This window comes from Stegodyphus dumicola, chromosome 2, assembly GCF_044657685.1.
Source record: "Stegodyphus dumicola isolate Sdum_Otavi_A_Nest chromosome 2, ASM4465768v1".
Classification (NCBI taxonomy): Eukaryota; Metazoa; Arthropoda; class Arachnida; order Araneae; family Eresidae; genus Stegodyphus; species Stegodyphus dumicola.
This window is the reverse complement of record NC_140769.1, coordinates 160,541,402-160,564,513: the sequence shown is the minus strand read 5'-3', so window position 1 is coordinate 160,564,513 and position 23,112 is coordinate 160,541,402. Positions and strand designations below refer to the sequence as shown.

At 32.8% G+C, this 23,112-nt stretch overlaps 1 long non-coding RNA gene across 3 annotated transcripts in view; it reads left to right on the top strand.

The window, feature by feature from the left end:
• The first annotated feature begins 5,001 nt into the window (after positions 1-5,001).
• The window catches only part of LOC118189657 (uncharacterized), a 39,200-nt gene continuing 21,089 nt past the window's right edge, over positions 5,002-23,112 (top strand). For 2 of the 3 annotated variants that reach the window (XR_015039635.1, XR_015039634.1), the window contains exons 1-2: positions 5,002-5,108; positions 9,867-9,942. This is a non-coding gene — a long non-coding RNA (uncharacterized LOC118189657). Of the gene's footprint in view, positions 5,109-9,866; positions 9,943-16,755; positions 16,917-23,112 lie in introns of all 3 variants that reach the window. The other variant, XR_015039636.1, reaches the window with a different exon arrangement.

Below are 23,112 nucleotides of genomic sequence, written 5' to 3'. Positions count from 1 at the left end.
GTTGCCACTAAATATTGTCGGCCTGTATTATATTTAAAGAAATTAAATAATGAAGAATTTGCATGAATGTATGTATGTTTTCGCATTGTGAAAAAACGACGGTACATAGACCCATCAAATTTTGAATTACGTAATTCTCCGCCCGAACATGGGCACCTGGAAGCGCGAATTTTGAATTTCGAATTCGTGTTATTGTCTATTTCATATTTCGTAAAACTTTAACGAAGGTTTCATTAAAAACTCAACGATTTCAAAGCGAGTAATGACAACACTGTGCGGAAAAAATACATTTTTATCTCCAGCGCGCGAGACTGTGTATCGGAAATTCTAAAGATATGCTGTTCTGAAATATATTGTGATATTACTGTTGAATTGAATTTTATGTGGTTTAAGTGCGAAGAAAATGATATTTAATCAATAAAGGTAACATACAAAACGTTAAAAAAAAAACGCCCCTTTGGGCGTAATGTAAAATCTGAACGTTTTTCAGAATTTTTTTATTTCTATTTGTTGAACACATATTTCTTGTGATAAAGAGAACTTGCGTTAAAATAGGCCAATTAGTCTAAATAAGGCCCCCACCTTGTAGCCCAGAAATTTCACGCTTGGTACAGCTTAGATCTGAAGAAACGGTTTCCACCTAAAAACCAGTTCCTATTACTTTAAAAATACTGCAAAACTTAGAATAGCGGTCGTGTCATTAACTTGCTTTCGAAAACGTGAAGTAAAACGAGTTCTTTCACACAAGTTTCTTACAATTGTTTTTATAAATAACATTTATATTCTTTCGTTATGTCCTAAGAATTTGCAAAATTTTGTCAGCATTTAAAAATGACGATAAAATTTGGATCAAAAAGTCGCCTTCTTCTAAATGGGTTAAAAATATTGATTAGGTAACTGAGGGCAGTTGCTTCAGTAATTAATATGCCACATCAAATCGAAGAGAAAAAAAAGAATAATATACCTAAGTCCATTACAAAAGATAAAAATACAGTTATTTATTATACCATGTATTTTAAAGCACGACTATTACTTTTGGGACTTGATGTCTTTAACTGCACATGCTATAAAAAATTATGGGTTTTTTATTATTTATTTATTTATTTATTTATTATAGAACTGCAGCTATTTTTATTCTCTAAGAAGGAAAAGATGGAATAAATTGTAAAGCGTTCCTGAAATTTCCAGTTTTAATATTGGAAAAATGAAGTATGCTGTTCTGTATATTAAAAATGTTATTGGAAAAAAAACTGAAGCAAGATAAAAGTAAGTCTGCAGGGATTTATATTTATTTTAAATAACCTATTTAAGTTTATTTTCTTTCCTTCATTCCCCTAACTGTCAATGCCAGGATATTTAAATTTGGCAGTGCGCGTGAAGTAATGCAAATTCTACTTTGATGAGAAAAAGTTTAAGTACCGAGTTCTAGAAGGAACGTGAAAGAGTTTTGAGCAATCGCCGTCACCCCTGTAGCGTGAGCTTCTATTTCTGCATTTATTGCTGGTTTACGTGGCATAACAGCTATTACTTTGCTGCTACTTGTTTTTCGACGCGGTTTTAAGTAACAGGAGATTTCTGAGTCCTGTAAAGGTAATTTCTACTACTTGTTAATATCTTCAAATTTTTAGTGTAGTTCTTGTGATTTGAGTTGCCGCCCGAGTGAGGCGTACTGTGTTAGCGTCAAGTCGACGCATTGTGAATTTTAACGAGTTTAATAAAGGCTATTTTTAACTCTTCTCCTGTGTAGTTCCTACACGTACGAGTATTTACCACGCGTACAGTTGTCACTTAGAAGATAGACAAGTGGTTCTTACAAGTCTGACAATTTGGATTGCAAGTTCAGTTATTTTGTTATTAGAGAAAAGAAACTTGTCAAATTTGAAGAAAATAAAATAATAATCCAAGTTCTTAGTTTCAGCTTATTATATCAGTAGACATTAAAATTCGGGTAGGAATTCACAGCAGACTTTTTCACTTTTCAATCGGTTTCATTAATAAACAGAAAACATATAGTTGACATTTCTCTTTCATGTTTCTGCATCACTTTTAATATGCAGTTGTACCTCAGTATACGTCCGATTTGAAATACGTCCAACTTGGTATACATCTTGTTCGGACGTCAAAATTTTTGTTTGGTACACGACATTAGAAACATTAGAATAATCTTAAATAAATAGAATTCTATCCCTTTAAAAGAATTAAAAACGAAAATGAAAAATAAAAATGAAAAAACAAAATACTTCAATGAAAAAAATTTTTAATTTAAATTTTAACTTTTAAGCAGAAAATCCAATGAATTAAGATGTAGTTGAAAAACCTATTTAGAACATACAAAACGAAATTAAGAACTCCCTTCAATTTTTTTTCTGCAGCTTAATGTGCGATAATGTTTCTGCAGCTTAATTCGCGAAAATAACTAAACATGTTTCTGTTTTGTTTTTTGAAAAGAATTGGTTTGTAATTATAATATATATATACATATCAAAATAGCTATATTTGCATTAAACAGTAAATGTATTAAATCAAAATATCACAATTCTAATAGCATAATTATACCATAATTTTTAATGTATTTTTTAATAGTAGCTTTATAAATTCCGAAAAATAATATAACCGATTATTAAGTTTAAAATGAAAATGTTAAATAGTTCTTTTTTGAAAAATAAAAAACAAGATCGAAATGTACATTGCATTAATTTCCAGATTTTCTTGCAATTCTTCCTATTGTTTTACTAATTTAAGTTTTCGAAAGTTTCCCCGCTAATAATAACTGAGAATATAAAAATATAATTAAAGTAATTTTCGAATTCGTATGGTCAATTTAGCGCACCTTCAAGTGATTTACCTGAGGAAAGTGCCTCACCCTTGTCCCGGCTCTGCTCACAGTAGTTATATTTTAAACATTTAAACTAAAACGTTAAATAGAACTCAATTAAAAAAAAAAAAAAAAGAAAAAAGAAAGAAACAGAGAAAGCTAATCTGATCTCACCGCGAATTCGCTACAATTAATAACAGCGCTAAGTAAACAACTTTGTAAGCAACTGAACTGAGATGTTTTAATCCAGCTTTTATAAGCTTTTTAATCGTCCACGAGAACATTCTGGTATTTTCTCGATTTTTCTGGATAGCAAAAGAATACAATTACGAGATATTTATTTATTAAAATGTTAAATGCATGTGCTCCTGTATTTTAATTTTTCCGTCGTAGCTTTCTCTTCATATAAGTCTCGTGCTGCATTGCACGGGAATATAAAACAATTTTAATTACAAATTCTACTAAAAATTACTAAATCAATACAAAAACCGTAACACTGCCCCCTCCCAAGGACTGCACGTCCTGGGCAGTACTATTCCTGGACAGGAAGCCAAAATTACAACTAAGGCGTCAATACAATAACAAAGATTACATTACAATAACAAAAAACATAAGCAATAACTGCAATAAGTAACTTAAAACAATTCAAATACTATCAAATACTAAACACAAATCAAATATGAAACTCAAATGAAATATAGTGCTCCTGTATTTTAATTTTTTCCGGCGTAGCTTTCTATTCATATAAGTCTTGCGCTGCATTGCACGGATATAAAAAACAATTTTAATTACAAATTTTACTAAAAATCGTTAAATAAATACAGAAACCGTAACAGTATTTCAGTGCAAAACAATGTTATGATAAAATAACAATAAGAATTTTTTTACAAGAAAGGATTAATTATTTTTGGTTTATTTGTTTGATCGTCCATGGATCTGTAACGAATGAGATACATTCCGCAAGAGAAGGAGAGGAAGAATGACTTGCTTGTTTGCATTAGCTGTACATAAGTCACGTGATCTCTGAGGTCACCTGCGTTGTTTGTTTACAAAAGGTATACATAAGTCACGTGATCAATGAGGTCATTGGAATGTATCTCATTAATGACGTATACCGATATACCACTCTACTTTAGTTTATATGAAATCTTATATTAAACTAAAAAATATTTACAAGTAATAAATACTACTTTATTTACATCTTTTAAGAGGGAATGCATTGGATAACCCAAAAAAGACCAGATTTAATTTTAAATATAACCGGTTTCTAAAATGTTTTTGGTCCTTATTTCGTCAAAAATAATGTAATGCATGTAACCTGTTCAACTATAATTCAGCTTTTAACACTTTTAAGCATTACTTCTTTGGGATTTTCTTTTCCTCTTTTGCGATTGCTTATTTTTCATTCAAAAACATTTGTTTTAAAGCTACCCATTCAATATTTATATCACTAAGATTAATACTTGAGGTCGAAAGTCTCTCAGAAGAATCATGGTTGAAATCATAGTTCTCTTTAAAATGAAAAGAGCTAGTAAAAAAAAAAGAAAAATCTGAAAGATTTCAGATTTTTAAATTACGTCCAAAGGGGCTTTTTTTTGACGTTTTGTGTGTTACCTTTATTTATTAAATATCATTTATTAAATATCTGCTTACTCAAACTATAAAATTCAATTCAATAGCAATATCGCAAATTAATTTTCAAATGAGCATATCTTTAGAATTTCCGACACACAGTCTGTACGGGAAAAAAAATTATCTCCAGCGCGTGAGATTCTGTATCGAAAATTCTAAAGACTGCTCATTTTAAAATCACAAGTATTTTGGGATATTGCTCTTGAATTGAATTTTATGGTTTAAGTGCGAAGAACATGATATTCAGTAAATAAAGGTAACGCACAAAACGTTAAAAAAATGCTCGTTTGGGCGTTATATGTAAAATCCGAAAGCTTGCAGATTTTTTAAATAGTTTCTTTTAATTAAAAACTTTATTTTAATAGCGAGTAGAAGCGTTCAGTCTTTTCTCTCTCATAAAAAACTTCCAAAAGTAAACAATTATTGTTTACAAGGCAGCTGTATGCAATTTAATATTGTTTGCCTTTAGAAGTTGAACATGTTTAGTCAATCGAAGATCAAACATGGCTGATTCCGCAGTTTAGTATTGCCATTGTCCCGAACCGATATGACGTAAGCACGTTATTACGTCATCAGATCTTTGGATGGAGGAGGAGGAGGAGGAGCAAAATCATCTCAGAAATGCTGAGACTCATGAATCCGGATGTTTTTGCTTTCACAGGTAAGTGGTCCAATTTTTTTCTCGTTCCCTTATATTTTACTCCCATGCACAAAAAGTACATGATGCATATGTTGACATTAGTTAATATCTGTAGCAACTAACTTTCGGAACCCCCATTCTCAAGATGGACTGAACCACTAGAAGATGAGCATAAGGAGGGGCGATTGAAATTTCCCTCTTACTTCTGTAATCATCAGGGTGCGCTATTGCGAATGAAAATGTTTTTGAGAGAATTAAAAATTTATTTAATTACGTTCGTAAAGCATATGTAAAAAACCACTTAAATTTAGTCATGATATGTGCGGTTCTGATTTAAAAAAAAAATGAAAAATATTGATTTTTTTTTTTTTTTTTGAATTTTGAAGGATATAATTTTTATTGCTTTGTTAGAGATTTTGTATTCTACTTATCGTTTATAATATGAAGCACATGTTAATAATTTTAATGGATTGTAAAGATGTAAAAATATTCAGAAACATTATTGCTATATTTTTGCGCTTTTTGGGGTGGTGGGAGAAGAAGAAACTAAAACTGCTTCAAGAATACTTGGAAAAAAAGAGAGAGAGAAATTTTACTAATTAGGGTTATTTTACTTTTACTAAATGAAAAAAAGTAACATAATGCAATAAATACTATTTTGAGCTGCATTCGAATATTTTTACATTTTAATAAAACTACTGTTAGCTACTTTTTTAATATCCACGAAGCAACATTCTGAGAATACCTATATATTTTTATTGTTGTTAAGAAAAACAATGAAAATTATTCAAGTCCAAATGTCAATTTTTGAATGATTAAAATAAAAAGTATAATAACAACAATTTTCGTTAGATCAAAGACAAATAGCAAATGTCTTTCGGAAACCTTTACTAAAGTAAAGTATAACAACTGTTAAAATCTTCATTCAGAAACTGATTTAAATAAATGAAAAAACAGTAATAAAAACAGTTATTGGGCCAAATAATTACGATTTAAATATTTCCATCAACTCTGATTTGTTTTTAACGTCTGGAAAGAAAGAATAAAGGATTAATAACAATTTGTATGACTTTTATTAACTTTAGAATTAATAAAATTTTCCGAAAAGCATTTTTTAATCGTATGACTGCAAATGCCTTAATTAAGGTAAAAACTTAAATGCTTAAAAAATTAGATTTTTTTACCACGTTTAGAGATTAATTATTATAAATTTATCTCTTAAAAGCATTAAGATTAAACGTGCAATGAAATAATAACGTAATCTTCCATAGAATAAGGGCATGTGGAAGCCTTAATTTGAATTTGAAATTTGTTTTATCATCGATTTCAGATTTTGTAACACTTCAACGAAGTTTTAATTAAAAAAACTAAACGATTTCAAAGCGAGCAATAGCAACACTGCACGAATAAAAAAATTTATCTCCAGCGCGCGAGACTCTGTATCGGAAATTCTTAAGATATGCTCATTTTAAAATTAATTTGCGATATTGCTGTTGAACTGAATTTTATAGTTTGAGTATGTAGAACATGTTATTTAATAAACAAAGGTAACACACAAAACGTTAAAAAAAAAAAAAAAAAAAAAAAAAAAAAAAAAAACCTTCCGTTTGGACGTAATTTAAAATCTGTTACTTTTCAGATTTTTTTTAATGCAAGACTTCAGTTGTGTTAATGCGTATAGGAAACATCATCTTTCCATTATCATGTATATTAAAAGTGTTACATCGGATTGAATATTCCGTTCCGAAAGAGGATTAAAGGTATTGAGATGCATGGAAGAAACTGTTCACTCCAACAAGAGCTGTGAATAAAGCTTTACAGTTATTTAAATTGTTTTCGAGCTTCTGAAATGGTACCGTAATATAAAAATCTGAGATAAATATAACACAGTAGACGTTAAATATTAGCAAAATTATTTGCGTTTGAAAAGTGTGTAGTTTTAATGGTCAAAGGAAACTTAAGCACTATGAATATGTGCAAATGTTTGTTTTCAAAATTTTCAAATATTTCTCCTTCAATAAACTGAAAAGTATAAACTCTTAAACACTAATAAAATTTAAAATGCATGCGTAAATGTTGAACTTTTTGGGAACACATAAAAAGGGTGTTAAATTTTTCTTTTATGTCATTCAAGACAAATACAGCTAACATTACACATTCAGAAATAAAACAGTAGTTAACATTAGCTTCTAAATTGTTGTAAACAATCCATAAAAGAATAATACGCATATTTTTCCCCAAAAAATTTTCTCGAAAGATTTGAGAGGATTTATGTATTGCGTTACTTGATGAGGCAGGAATACAAATTTGATAATTTTTCTTTATAGTCTGTAATTACACTACTGTAATTTGAGTATCGCGATCATTGTACTATAATTTGCTGGACTTTTCCGTTTCATCAGCGAAAATCTCGCCAAGTAGACTTTATTGGCGACAACACACAGTATACACATAAAAAATGTTAACAAATGTTAGTTCTAAGAATTTTTTTACTTTAAAGGCATAAGCGTTTTAATAACGTTTAAAATTTTGTAAAAAGACAATAAATTTGTAAAAAGACATTAATTTAAGAATGTACTATACTCTCATGGTTCAACATCCTGATTCACCGGTTCATATCACGTGACCCAGAGTGATCTCAGTTCACGTTAACTACGCTACAAAAATCTAATTCTCTCAGTAATTATCTACATTAATTTCAAGTTAAATCTTAATATGTAATACAAATTTAAATGCAAGTATTATTTCAATTCATACGAATAGCTTACTCAGAAATTGTGTAAAACCGCAGTGCTTTACTTCGCTTGTGCATTCTCATTAGAACTGATGAATTTAAGCATGACTTTGCCTTTTCTATATTTTTGCCTTTGGGTGCGCGGTGTGATTGCATCCTAATTGACTTAATTACCACGAATAGTCTTAGGGCATAAAACTGAACTATCTGGTAAAAATTTTATGTAATTGTATGCCAGTATTGAAAGAAACAATCAATCTGATAAGAAATGGCTGCGTCTTGTTTTGAAAGTGATGCGTAAAAGGTTACTAAGGAGGATATTCCGTTTGGCATCGGTTGTACCATTTTTGGCGACTTTATCGCCTGCACCTGAAAAATGGAAAAGTACCTAATTTGCTTTTGATAAAGCAGGATACTGCTTTAACATGATCTGAAAGGTTTCTCGCTTTATCAAAAAGCTCAGCGATTCCGTCAAGTTCTCGACGTTTGTTCAATTCATATTCGAAAGCGAAAGATATTTATCGTTTAAATTTAATCCCAAAACTGAGCGATTTAAAAGGAAGGTATTGCTGATGTACAAAATATAGTACTTTTTATGTTCCAAGCATCAGTGTGTTGCCATTCGGCAAAAGTAAGACGCTTAGTTTACCTTTAAAACTTAATCAGTTTTCTTTTTAAAATTTGTTACTTATTACCAAACTAAGCGATATCAAAGCACTATTCGCAGTTTTTCATGTCTATTATTATTAATTACTAGCTGGGACCACGGAAAATTCTATTAAGTGGACTCTTGGCATAAAACACCTTCGCACAAAATATCACGGTAAAAAATAAAGCACCTACAAATCATCGCAGGATGGTAACATCGCAGACATGTGTTTCATGACAGAAAACATATTAAGTGAATCCTCGCATAATGATTTATACGCAAAAGAAGAAATAATAAATATTTTTATCTCCATATTTCATATTTTTGTATTAACTAATAAATTTTTACTGAAAAAAAAAAAAGGGACGTTCGTTCAAAATTTGGATAATTATTATTATTTAAACATTCATGCTACTTATTGCATAATGAAATATTAAACTTATGTATTTTCCTCTTTCTAACTGTATTCTTTCATGAATAACTAAGAATGCGTTTTTCTAAAAGGAGTTGATTAAATAATGACTTTTAATAGTTAACAACATAAGTTTAAAATTCTATGAACTGCTATACCTATTGCATTAATGTTGACTAATATCCAGATTCTGAATGCTCAAGTTTCCTTCTTAATATACGAAATTTAGAGATAATAATATAATTTAATTCTTCTTGCCGCTGAAAGCTTTTATAATCAGCAAGAGTATATGCGATGATTTGTAGATGCTTTATGTTTTGCCACGATATTCTATACGACGATGTTTTAAAACTTCGAAGATTTTTCACCTCTTCATTTTGTACCACGATGTTCTTAAAAGTGCAAAGGTTTTTTTTTTTTTTTTTTTTTTTTTTTTTTCCTTGTTTTCGTTTTTCCTAGGATTACTAGCTGAGTGGTTAATACCGCGGAATGTAGTTAATTCGATCCGCATTCAAACCAAAGCGAACGGGCTAGCGGTTATCACAGACGAAAACGACGCTGACAAATGCAAGGCAAAAACATCTTGATAAAAAACGTCATAGGAGAAAAGAAACCAAGGAGGAAATAACGTAGCAATAAAACATTGTATATAAAACATCATCGTCCGAAAAGAAGGAGGTTAAAAATATCTCAGTTTTAAAACATCGTCATAAAAATATTATAGTAAAAAAAAAGCACCTCCAAATCCTTTTTTTACATTCCGTATGAGCGAAACCAGAAAACATATGGGCATATATCGCGCTACATATGGGCAACCCCCCTCAAACTATTAGTACTGAGTGGTCTTACTCTCTTGGCACTCAATGAAATAATGATAAAAAGGAAAAAATGTGTAAACATAAAGATGAGAATATGCACATAATTATTTTAAATAAAAAGGTTATATGTAAATATTTTATGGTAAAAAAAGTATCTTTTGTGTAGGAATTTTGCTGTCTACTGTCATCCGTCACGCACTTTGTCGTCCTAAAGGGGGCAGACGAGGAGCATCTGTGGCTGTGTAAGTATTATGTGTATTTATATTCTAAATTGTATTTCTCAACATTTACTTAATTACATTTTCTGTCTGGGTACATAAATCTTAAAAGAATTTCCACTTTATGTTTTGTTCGTAGCTAGAACGGACATAAATATACCTGAATGGCCAAAAACGATTTCCTTGAAGGAAAATTTAGTAGATTGAGAAAAAATTTAAGTAGTTTTTTTTTTTTTTTTTTTTTTTTTTTTTTTTTCAATCTGAAATGCATAGTTGGTACTTCCACGTTAAAGCACCCAGCACATAGGCCTTTGGCGACATCTGCAATTTGCACGTTACAGATTGAGCAATTAAAAGTTTTACCAATTTCTTGTACTAAGCGTGGTGGCCGCTTTAACAGGGAAGTACCTATGTTTTCTAGTCTAAGACATGTATATATGTATTTTACAGATCATTTTGAAAAATGAGTTAATAATTAATGATTATTATTAATAATGTCCCGCAAAATGTTGCGAAATAATTTAAATAATCAAAGAAGAGATAATTTAAGCAGAATTAATATCCTTCTATAGTGGCAAATTTATGAACACAAAAGCACAAAATAATAATATATGTGTTTCAAAAACATTTAAATCAAAATATATGTGTTTCAAAAACATTTAAATCAAAACTGAAACAAAAGTAAATTAATATAATAAAACAAACTTCACACAATATTTAAAAAGCTCAAAATTCTTTGATCTTTGCCCAAGCAGGCAAAAGCGTTTTTAATACAGCCACGCTTCTGAACCATATCTAGACGAGAAGAATGTTATACATATTTATATATTACTATATATATCAAAAATATATACGCAGTCGTTATTTATAATTAAAACCCTTAAAATTTCATAACTTTATAAGGTATTTCTCCTGCCTTCGTGGTGTAGTGGTCAGCACGCTCGGCCCGTATTTCGAGAGTTCCGTGGTTCGAATCCCAGCGAGGGCATTGCTCATTTTTCAAGACTCCTTTCAAAAAATCCTAATGTCTCTACAACCTAATTAGATAGAGTTTTGCATTCGAACTCTGCAGACAAATCAACTTTGATATTTTCTTTCTGCTCCAGCAGTATAAGAATTAATGCCACACGCTTATCTTTGCCATTGCAAAATTCTGCAATATAAAAAATGTAATATGTATTTATGCATACAGAACAGCAAAAGATTATTTTAAGCATTGTACCTGATCAGAATCAAGAAAATTCCATTTCACGGCCAGTTTTGAAAAACAGACTCATAATATCATCTATAATTTTTTTAGTACATTTTCTTAGAACAAGCTTAAATTTATAACCCCCGTCCCCCCCCCAATAAAAAACCACCCAGAGCACTTTATTTTCAATTTTTCAATTTAAAGGCCTAGAAAAATGGATGAAAAGATGAAAAGTATGGTATTAAACTACCACTGGTTTTTGATCTAAATAGCGATGTGTGAAGACCTGTAACTTAATCAAAACTTCTTTAATATTTTAGGATATTAAACGCGCAAAATGTTGTTTACAAAAATCAAGTTAAGAACTTCTTCTTCTATTAATTGTAAGCCTTATTTTTGTCTTCTCTACCATTAGTAAATCTTTTAAATTTCGTCTTAAAGTGACTCGATCACATCATTTAATAACATATAATTCCTGAAAATCAATTTCACTTGAGATTAAAATCTTACCACACGCTAATATCTTAATATATACTAGTCTCCAAAAATGAAGGAAAATAATAAAAAATTTCAGTCGCTCGCCTAAATTTAGTATGACCTTTTCAAATATGATCATGTAATACGCAAAGTAAGTCTGAGACAGTTCATGAGGCGAAAATAATCCGAATCTCATTAATTTACTCTAATACACAGCAGAATAAAAAGTATTGTTTTGATGTATCTCATCTATATTTCGTGTTCTAAGCACGAAGAAGGAAAACTAGAGACGTAATTGTGACATCAAGACATTTCTTTGCAGTGCAGATCATTCGTTTGGCAGGCCTAGAGCCTTTAAAATCAACACAATGGATGAGTATGACTCTTTTTAAGATATACAAAATCTACCCCGTCGTTATGATGATTAGAAAAGCCATCTTCAGCATGGATGGACTTGGGTTCAAAGTGAGATAGCGATATGGATATTTTGAATCTTGTTTATCTCCTGCATCAGGTTGTCATTGTGCTGCATCTTAAGGTAATTAAATTCAAGTTCAATCCGATGCCCCCAGTGGACCTGGCCATTCCCCAACAAATGCCTAATCTACAAATGGTCTGCAGTTGGACAAAGGAAAAGACTGTATATGACAAATTAAAAATATGTACACTGAGGAATCCTCTTTTACTCACGGAATCTATTTTACGAAGGCTTCCCCCCCAAAAAAAAAATTAAACCATTCTTATAAAATGCAAAGTACGTTTGAACTATGAAGAAAAGTACGTTTGTTCAACTCAACTTCCTAGCAACAAAATACAGGAAATAATTACCGGCGTCGACAATGGAAAGAAGGCTTTGCGAAGAAGAACCCCGTTTAAGAAAACATTAACTTCCGGAACAAACATTTAGTACGTTAGGAGAAGCAAGCGAGATGGCCACGCAAAAATATGAGATGCATGGAACAATGCAATTGCGTACTCTTATAAATGTATAGTTGTTTCTTGTAGATTAGCTCTTGATTTTGCATGATAATCGATAATTTTGTATGATAATTGATAATACAATCTTTTGCAAAAAAATCGAAGCACCAAGAAGGACTTTTGCGATAGAGACGAAATTTGGTATGCAAAAACATCTTTGATCGAACATGCAAAGGTTAAAGTTTCAAAGCAAATGAACAGGAATTGCGATCACAGCGCGCATTCTAGTGTGCAATCTGCAAAGTATAAAACCAGTAACAGAGGCGGAAAATTTATCTATTTTTGTTGCTGCCATTGTAATTCCATAAAGAAGCAACTAAAGATGCCTACAGACACTGCTGTGCAAAGATGTTGGCAGCAATGGTTGCTACAAGGAAATTGCCGACGAAATGAAGGCTCTGTAAGGCCAAAGAGCACAAATGCAAGGCAAGATAGGATGATTGTTCGCCAGGCCCAAACTGCCCGAACGGTATCATTGTCGACTATTCAACGCACTACAGCCACGTCTATATCTCCCGTGGTACGGTCCACCATCTTACGACGCTTGTCTGAGGCGGGGTTATGCTCACAGAGGCCTTTAAGACATTTCCCTTTGACCCCTCAACATCGGCGGAGTCGTTTGGAGTGGTGTCGCAACCGATCATCATGACTGCCATCAGACTGGCATCGTATAGGATTCAACGATGAATCCTGCTTCACTCTTGAAGCAGATGACCACCGTGTTCGTGTCTGGAGAGGCCGTGCCAGCGGTCTCAATCAGCCTTTGTTTTACAAAGACATACTGCCATAACGTCTGGTGTGATGATGTGGGACGCTATTTCTTATAACAGCAGGTCATCTTTAGTCATCCTCCGTACATCTTTAACAGTCCAACGACATGTTGATACCATCTTTCGGCTGGTTGCATTACTCTTCATGGCACGTCATCCTCGGGCCATTTCCCAACAGGATAATGCCAGGCCACATACCGCTCGCATATCTTTGGACTGTTTCCATGCGGTTGATACTCTTTCTTTGGCCAGCAAGGTCACCAGACCTTTCACCAATCGAGCATGAGTGGGGCATGGTAGGCCGCCAGATTCAGGCACCACAAAATATCGCAGATCTGGAACGACAACTGGTGAATGCCTGGCAGAATGTGTCGCAGGATGACATTAGGAACCTCTACCAGTCCTTGCCTCGACGAATTCAAGCACACATTGCCGCCAGGGGCCGTTCGACCATTTACTAATTTCAACACTCATTGGGTGATTGTGAGACATGAACAAGTACTATGACCTTTATTTTTTAATTATTTTATTACCTGTGTGTGAGCTATACACATATTCAATTTCATCAAAAACAACCACTTCCTTCATTGTGCTTCGGTTTCTTTGCAAAAGAGTGTATTATAATCGATCTTATTAGATGAAAAACTGTTATTTGCTTTAAAGAATAGCGCTACGTCTCCGCGATGATAGCCATAGACTTAACATGCAGACATCTCGCTACTTCCAGTGAAAGTTTTTTAAGTTTACGTATTGTACTATTATCATTATAAGGGCAATGCCCCGAGCTTTCTAGCCGGCACAAGCTGGCCATATGATCAAAAAATGGGACTTGCCAGAAAAAAAAAAGTCCAAAATCTGAGTCTCAGTGCCGAATCCAGTTTTATCTTTGTTCGTATTTGTAATTTTCATTATTGTCTCTGTAAAATCTTTCAAATTTGAATAGTTCCTTTTAAAATCTTAAAATTCTTTCTATGTTTCTCTCTTGCACTCCAGGTAAGCGAACATTCATCGACGACGTGCCTGACGTCTCCAAACTTGTCACATATTAAGCATTTATCATTATTCTGTAGATGGAATCGATTAAAATTAGCCGGAAAACGCCCATGATTAGTCAGTACCTGATTTATATCAACATTATTTATAATATCCTTCTTCTTGTTTTATATTTTTCATTAACTCTTTTTGTTATTAGACGACTCCCAGCAAAAATTCCATTCTGTATAAATCCAGTTTACCATTTTTGCGGTGGTCTTTTTTTGTTGAATCTTGGATATCAAAATTATCGGTCCCATCCCGCCATTTTAGCAAGGGTGTCCGCCCGCCATTTTAGCAAGGGTGTCCACCCTTTCATTTCCGACAATTCCAGTGTGTGTTTTCATCCAGTGTAATTTAACAATAGGATTTCTTTCAGCCTCTTTAAACAAGTCTTTTATTTCATGAATCAGTCGATTTTTATGATCTGGTTGGACGAGCGCCTGAAGCGCAAATAGGGCATCAGTATAAATATTTATAAAACATCGAACTGTTAATTTTTTATGAATCCAATTCAAAGCCTCCATCAGTGCGTATAGTTCTGATTGATAAACCCAATTCATTGGTTTACGTTTTATTCTCACATTCTCTATCTCCACTCCATGAAAAAAATTACCGCAGCGCTATCCACTCCCCCATCAAATTTTCTGCCATATGAGATTATTCCTTGCTCTCCCCGCAAGATATCGCTAAAAATGTCGTGTCAGAAATAGCTGTTTTTGATGTGATCGGTTAAGCGAGTAAGCTACGGAACTCGATGTCTCGAGTTCTGTCCACCATCTCAACAGCAGCTGCCAAGAACAAGGGCTTGTTATGTGCGCCCGCTATTGGCATACATCGCCATTACTATCTAACTGAGTAGATCAGCAGCAACTGTATAACAGCACCAAGACTGCGCTACAAGAACGGCAACTTATGTTTGTGTTACTTAAGCTCACCGGTCTGACAGCAACATCAGCCCAAGCTCACGAAATTCCTCATGGCAAGAAGCGTTCAAGATATGCCTGTCGTCGGCAACAGCCTTGAGTATCTTACAGGCAACAGTGAGATTTTGTTCAGTTCCGCCCCCAGATTTGATGGAGAGCACCCCGGGGGTTTGAAGAACGGTTCCGGGGGTCTTCCACCCCTCTTCCCTTCCACCAAACCCCATGAGAACACTCTCGGCTAGCCGCATATTTAGAGTGCCGCCATGCCGCACCTACACTATACATTTACAAACAGCTATGCCTTCTCCGGGATTCGAACCCGGGCCCATCGGCATGGCAATCAGCGAAGCTAATCACTCTACCGGTTGAGCAGTTCCGGTAAGGTATAAAACAATTATTTGCAATAACAACAGCAACTCTACCGCACTTATAATTACTTATCTTTACAAACGTTATGTGCCAAACAAAAATAGATACATACTTTATTAGGTATTTCTCCCACTTCCCTAGCGTGCCTTCGTGGTGTAACGGTAGCACGCTGGGCCGGTATTCCAGAGGTCCGTGGTTCGATTCCCGGCGAAGGCGGTTACATATTTTTCATATTTTCTGCTTCCAATTAACCTAATGACTCTACAAGTGGCGCCCGAACTAAAAAAGTTGTGGATGATGATTCTCCGCACCCAGGATTTGGCGACTAGGTCCCCTAAAATCCTAGTCGCCCTTTAAAAAGGAGAGTATATAAAGTATTTTTCCCACTTCCCTAGCGTGCCTTCGTGGTGTAACGGTAGCACACTGGGCCAGTATTCCAGAGGTCCGTGATTCTATTCCCGGCGAAGGCGGTTGCATATTTTTCATCTTTTCTGCTGCCAGTTAACCTAATGACTCTACAACTTACCTTTGCAAACGTTATGTGCAAAACAAAAATAGATAAATACTTATCTTTGCAAACGTTATGTGCAAAACAAAAATAGCTTAACGCTTTCACAGATCCAGAGGGGAGAAAGTGCTGATCCAAATAAAAAAATTCCGTTCCACAAACTGCACGCAGGATCAATATGAGTCAATCAGTTTGAGAGAGAAGAATTAAAAACAAAATTGACAACGGTTTCTCCCGTAAAAGGAAGAAAAATTATGCCGAAAATTCTTTTATATTAAGGTCAGAACATTACGTAAGGAAGATTGGCGAAGAAAACAGCCCTTCTGTTGGGCAAGAATTACATCAAGAACCAAAGATGCAATCGAAAGAATCCAAGGCCGAAGCTTCAAGTATCCGTCATTAAGGGCCTACGGACTATCTCGCAAATCGAAATATCTGCCGTTGAGAAAGTGAATCATTTCAGATTTGGATTGCTGGGAAATAGGTAAATGTTTATTTTGTTAATATTTTTCTTACCAGAAACTTATGTTTTGAACTGAAATCTATTGTTAAATGGAATCGTAATGTTTTTTGCCTTCGTTTCAGAATTGTTTTACCGACCACAATCCATCTAAAATGTGAGAGCTGTTGATGATAGAAGAGGAAAGGAGAAATTACTGCAAATGCTTGAACGTGATCGAGAGTGCTTTTATTTGGAATCATCAAACAGTGCAAAGTATAGGAAACACTACAAGTACGCACTAAAAGTATGTGAAGTATATCATATGGAAGTTTAAACTGTCACTGAAATTCATTTGGAAAAAAGAAAAAAAAAAAAAAAAACAATATTTGTATATTTTTGTCTGCTTATGTATCTGACAAAAATAGATAAATATATGATTCTTATTACTTAGATATGTGTTTTTATTAGTTCGTATTATTTAAAGATATTAATGAATACTTTTACACACAAAACTCAAATTTGTATCTGCTCCTGAACAAAATTATACGGAAATACCAGAGTGCATCTAAAACTAATATGGCCATTCACTGCATTCTTGCGTAAGATGTTACAAAAACACCCCTTTCATCCCCGTTGATTTCTGCTAAAAAACCAGAAACGTTCAATGGAAGACACATTTTCGCTGGCCAGCTAAACACGATTTAAAACCAATTTAGCACATACAGAAATCTCTACAGCGATCTAGACATCCAACATCTAAAAGGAACTTATAAAATTTGATTTAAAAAATATTGATCTTCTTTGTTTTCTGAACTATCTGACGGCATTAGTAACAGAGATAAAGCATCATTGTAAAGCCTACACTGCTGTATGAGACGAGTCACTCATGTTGAAGTATTTAACTTATTGTATATTATTACTCTTTTTTTGACATGTTTTTAAGCGTGCTAAAGTCTTAAAAAATACATTGTGAAATTTATAATATTATATCAAAACTGAACAATGCAATTCATGTTTGCATCGTGTTTCGTCAAATTGCGCATTTATCAAAAAGAAACTAGTTAGTAATTAAAAAGATATATGAAGTTATCGACGATAAGTCTCTACAGCACATCTTTTACATTTTTAATATAAATTTGTCTATGTTTTTTGTCTTTTGTTATTCACCTCATAACCAACTACTTTCAAAAATGTGTTTTTCACGTGAAGGTTCATTTACCTATTCTGTTACAAAACATATTAAAGCAGCAATCGTTTAAAATTTGTCCTAAAACCGTATTTTTTTAAATTTGTCCATTAATTATTGGTCCAAAAGGGCAATTTTTCTTGAAGGATTATTAATTTCGTATTGGCATTTTGGGCTGAAAACTATAAACGGCGAATCACTTTTCAAATTGTTGCCATCAAATCGCTCTGTATTATATTTAAAGAAATTAAATAATGAAGAATCTGCATAAGCTATGTATGTTTCTCGCATTGTGATAAAACAACACTACCTAGAGCCATCAAAATTTGAATTCGTAGTCTTCCATAGAATATTGGCATGTAGAAGCCCTAATTTGAATTTCAAATTTGTTTTATTATCGATTTCATATTTTGTAACACTTCAACGAATTTTGTGTTTAAAAAACTAAACGATTTCAAAGCGAGCAATGGCAACCTTGTACAGGAAAAAAAAAATTATCTCCAGCGCGCGAGACTGTATCGGAAACTCCAAAGATATGCTCATTTAAAAATTATTTTGCGATATTGCTGTTAAATTGAATTTTGTGGTTTGAGTACGTAGAACATGATATTTAATAAATAAAGCTAACACAAAAAACGTTAAAAAATGGCCATTTGGACGCAATTTAAAATCTGAAACCTCTGAGACTTTTTTTATTCCTATATTCTTTATACTGCCGTCGTGTTATTTATGAAAATGCCACCAAGACTTTCATAAATACTAAGGTTGTTCGCACAATTTTTGGACAATTTTCATTGTATTTACAGGAATATTTTACCTAAGATTTTTGTGGTTTAAATGTTCCATTTGAATACTCCTATTCTTCAATATCTTTCCACATCATAATTTCCAAGATAATAAAGCTTTTCTTAGTAGGGAAGGAGGTATTTTATCCCACGGTGGACTTTAAAATATCTAAAAATCAACCAAAATATTGGATTTGATTTTTTACTTTCGTAATATTCCATATACATAATTTCATCGTATGCAAAAAACCGAATTCAAATATTCTAATTTTTAAAGAAGTTACAAGCATTTAAAATGTATAAACAATGCAAACTTTGCCCTTTAAATTTGAGAAAATGTAAAAAAAAAAAAAAAAATATTTCAACAGTTATAATTTATATATTTGCTCCAAAAAGTGTTTATTTCTAAAAAAAAGGCTAGAAATGTCAGAATTGACAACTATTAATGAATTTAACTTTGGTTGTGTAAATGCTATACGCGTAGAGCAGGGAGGAACAAACTCGTTTTCCCCATTCGTTGCAAAAAAGCAGGATCAACGTCGCTTGAACCAAAGCAAAAAGAAAAGTTTACTTACTTGGAAAAAAAAAAAGAAATAGTAAAAATATTGTAAAGCATTAAAAGATAAAGTAAATGTCACAAATGAAGGTAAAACATATGGTGCGGGTGAATTTTAAAAGCTTCATTGGATATAATGCATAAATTGTTTCTCCCTATAACTTAGAATCGCATACCAATTCACGATATGTTTATATTTATAATCTTTAATGTTATGAGATTAAAACTAGTTAAATGATACGAAAATGTTATCTAGTGTTTACAAATTCATATTTAAAGTTAATTTTCTGTTTCTCATGAACATGTATTAAAGGTAAGTTTGAAGAAAAAAACTTTAAATTCGGTTGTCACAAAACAAATTGTTTCGCAGTTCGCATGTATTGAAAATGCTCAATGGGACTCATTTTTAGTTCAAAATAATGATATTTAGAAGAAACTATCTTGTTATATGTTACAGTAGAACTGTGTATGCATTTTTGGATATGAGATTATTAAGAAGTTTAAACTTGTGATAATGTTTAAGAAAAAGTGATGTTTTTCCGAAAACTGGGTTTAAATTCACAAAATTCCTTTTTAAAAATTTTTTATTCAACATATTCAATAACGGATACACAAAATTTTAAGTCTTTATAACTAACTTAAAGGGAAAATTAGGAAAAAATATTGTTAGTGCGCAAGGAGCATTTTTAATCTTAAATTAAAATAATTAATTATTTGTTTAAAAATTTTAATTTAAAATAAATTGAAATTTTGAACAGATATTTTATAAACTGATGTTATAATATGCATATGTGTAAAATTTCTTGTTTAAAACGCAAAAACTTAAAAAACTAATTTTTAAGGTACGCCGTTCCCTTAAATAGCTTTCCAAAGTCCAAGGTGGATTGTACGTCGACGTCTGGACAATCCGCTTTTTAAAAGTACAGAGGAGCAAAAATCTATGTATGATACATCAGGAGATTTAGTAGAGGTATGAGTGAAGGGCATGGCCTTGATACGCGTTTTTTATTCCATTTTTTCCAGGACATTAATAGTGGATTTTGACATACGGCTGTTTGCTTTGTCTTGATGCAGTGTTACTGGTTGATGGCACTGTGGTTAAAAAGAAGTTATTTCATATTTGAAAATGGGGGATAGAATACGTTTCTGATAATATGTGGAGTTGGAACTTAACAGTTTTCACCATTCTCTTTCATTTTTATTTGACGTTATACCAAAAACCAACAACAATCATAGATCCCTTTGAAAAACTTTCTTTAGCTTCTTTGAAACAGGTTCTAAGAAATTTTTTCTTCTCTTTGATGACAATAAACGGATCTTTTTTTACTTCGGTCATTTAAATATACCCAAGATTCATCTATTATGAAAACACTTTTACGTTTTTGTCCGAATAATTGTTTCTCATAGAGAATTCTGCGGAGCGTTCTGCTTTCGGCTATATGTCGTGGAGAAAGACGATGCGCATTACGTTTTTTCGCCTTTTTAAGAGTCATATCCGCATTAATGACTTTGTTTACAGTTGGCGCTGAGCACTTTAATGATTATGCAACTTTCCTTTGGCTTCGAGAATTTTATTTTAACATTAGAGCTCTTACTTTTGCAACATTCGAAACATTCTGTTTTTTCCTCGGATATATATGTTGAATAATTTTTCTCCTTGAAGCCAAACTTTGACCTTTCCCCCCCTTTCTTATTGACAGTATTATCTATCCTTGCTTTAGGTACCGAAAAATCGTAGCTTACGCATCATTTTTAATAATTAAATACGAATAATTTTCTTCAGAAAGAGCCCAAACATAGCCTTCCCTTTCATAGCTTTCCAATAAAAGCACCATTTTGCATGAAGACAAAATTGTGAAATAGCAGGCGATAATTTACAATTTAAAAAAATAGTTGTATTTAAAAAAGTTAAAGTAAAGTCGGCTATAAAATAAGCGAACAAACTCTGTGCGAACACAGCTTTTATGAAACTGCAAGAATATACGTGCTGAACTAAAGGCTGATTTTGCAGCATGGATATCTAGTTGTATTTTATTCGAGAAAAAGTTCTTGCAGTTTTTGAGAAGCTATTGACACGACATTTATAGTGTTTAGCAGAGAAACTCCCGCAAATTTTTTTGGATTGTTTTCGATTCATAAATCTCGCATGAACTTCTTTATCTTAAATGTTAATCGTACTATTTTTGAAGTAAATTTGATTGATTATTGATTTCAAGAACCAGTCCTCGTGCATTTGACATTTGTAAGATAATATCGTTTCTAAATGAAGCTCCAGTTTCTACTGAAAAGCTAATGTTTTGCACAGGCACTACACTATAATTCAATAAACTCAGGAACAATGGACTGTATTATATCTCATCTTTATTCTCATTAATTTACATCGTTCATGGCCACTCGAAGGCACGAATTCTCTCACACGCTCTTCGCTCACAATCTCACGTCACAAACTCCAAGAGCTCAAGACGCATGCGCCGACGCTAGTAATGAAATGCGCGCGCGGGCGCAACATACCGCCCGCCTTGACATGATGTAATCATTCAAAATTAAATCTTACAATAAAAAATTACAGAGTGACAATATGAAATACGGGTAAATAATTATAAACATCAAATAATAACATCAACAAAATCAAACTACTATAATAAGAAAATACAATAATTAATTACAAACATACTTTTTGTTTAATTTGGCATAGGTAAAAGACAAATTTTATTAATTGATCTCTTAAAAATTCCTCCTTTCGTTTTCACTGAAACTACTTTAACCTTATTGTCTTTACCTAAGAATATCTCTACGATTCTGCCAAGAGGCCAGTTACATACAGGAACATTATCAGTCTTAAAAATTACCATAGTTCCAACCTTGACATTGTCTTTTTCAAAGAACCATTTAGTTCTTCCTTGCATTGCACTCAAATAGTTATTTCTCCAATACTTCCAAATTGTACTATTTTAGTCAATTTTTGCCAGCTCTTTAATCTATTATCGTTAACGTTTAAAATATTAGGTTCTGCAATAGCCGTGATAGGTCTGCCTATCACGAAGTGGCCTGGTGTCAAGATATCAAAATCCTCTGGTTCAGATGATAAAGGATGCAAGGGCCTAGAATTCAAAATGCCTTCAGTTTGAGCAATTACTGTAAGAAACTCCTCATAGGTTAGTTTTAAATTGCCTACTACACGTTTCAAATGAAACTTAACAGATTTGACACCTGCCTCCCAAAGAACTCCGTGATTAGGAGCTCTAGGGGGAATGAACGACCAATCAATACTCTCACTCGATAAATAATTACCTAATTCATCATCTGGTTTGCTGACTAGCCTATTCAATTTCTTTAATTCTGCATTACTACCAACAAAATTGGTTGCGTTATCTGAAAATATGCGTGCACACTTGCCTCTCCTGCTGAAAAAACGCTTTAAGGTTGCAATAAATGCTTGACTAGACAGGTCTGTTACGAACTCAAGATGGCAAGCTTTGGTAACAAAACAAACGAAAATGCACACATACACCTTGTTAAGGCGACCTTTTCTCTGATGTAGGTATTTTATAAAATAAGGACCAAAAAAATCAACTCCAACACAATTGAATGGAAAATTCGGGCTGACTCTTTCTTGAAGGAGTTGACCCATAAGTTGTTGACAGGGCACTGGTTTTGCTTTGAAACATACGACACACTCATGTACTATTTTTCTACAAGTGTTGCGCCCGTTTAAGGGCCAAAACCCTTGTCTAACAATAGACGGTAAGCCTTGTGGACCAATATGCATGTATTTCTTATGAAACATCACAATAATTAGATTAGTCAACTTATGATCCTTTGGTAAGATGATAGGAAATTTTCTATCAAAATTCAACTTACAATTAGCTAATCTGCCTCCAACTCGTAAAATTCCATATTGATCTAAAAATGGAAAAACACTTCTTACCTTGCTATCTGGAGGTACCTTACCCTCCTTTTCAAGGCTTGAGAT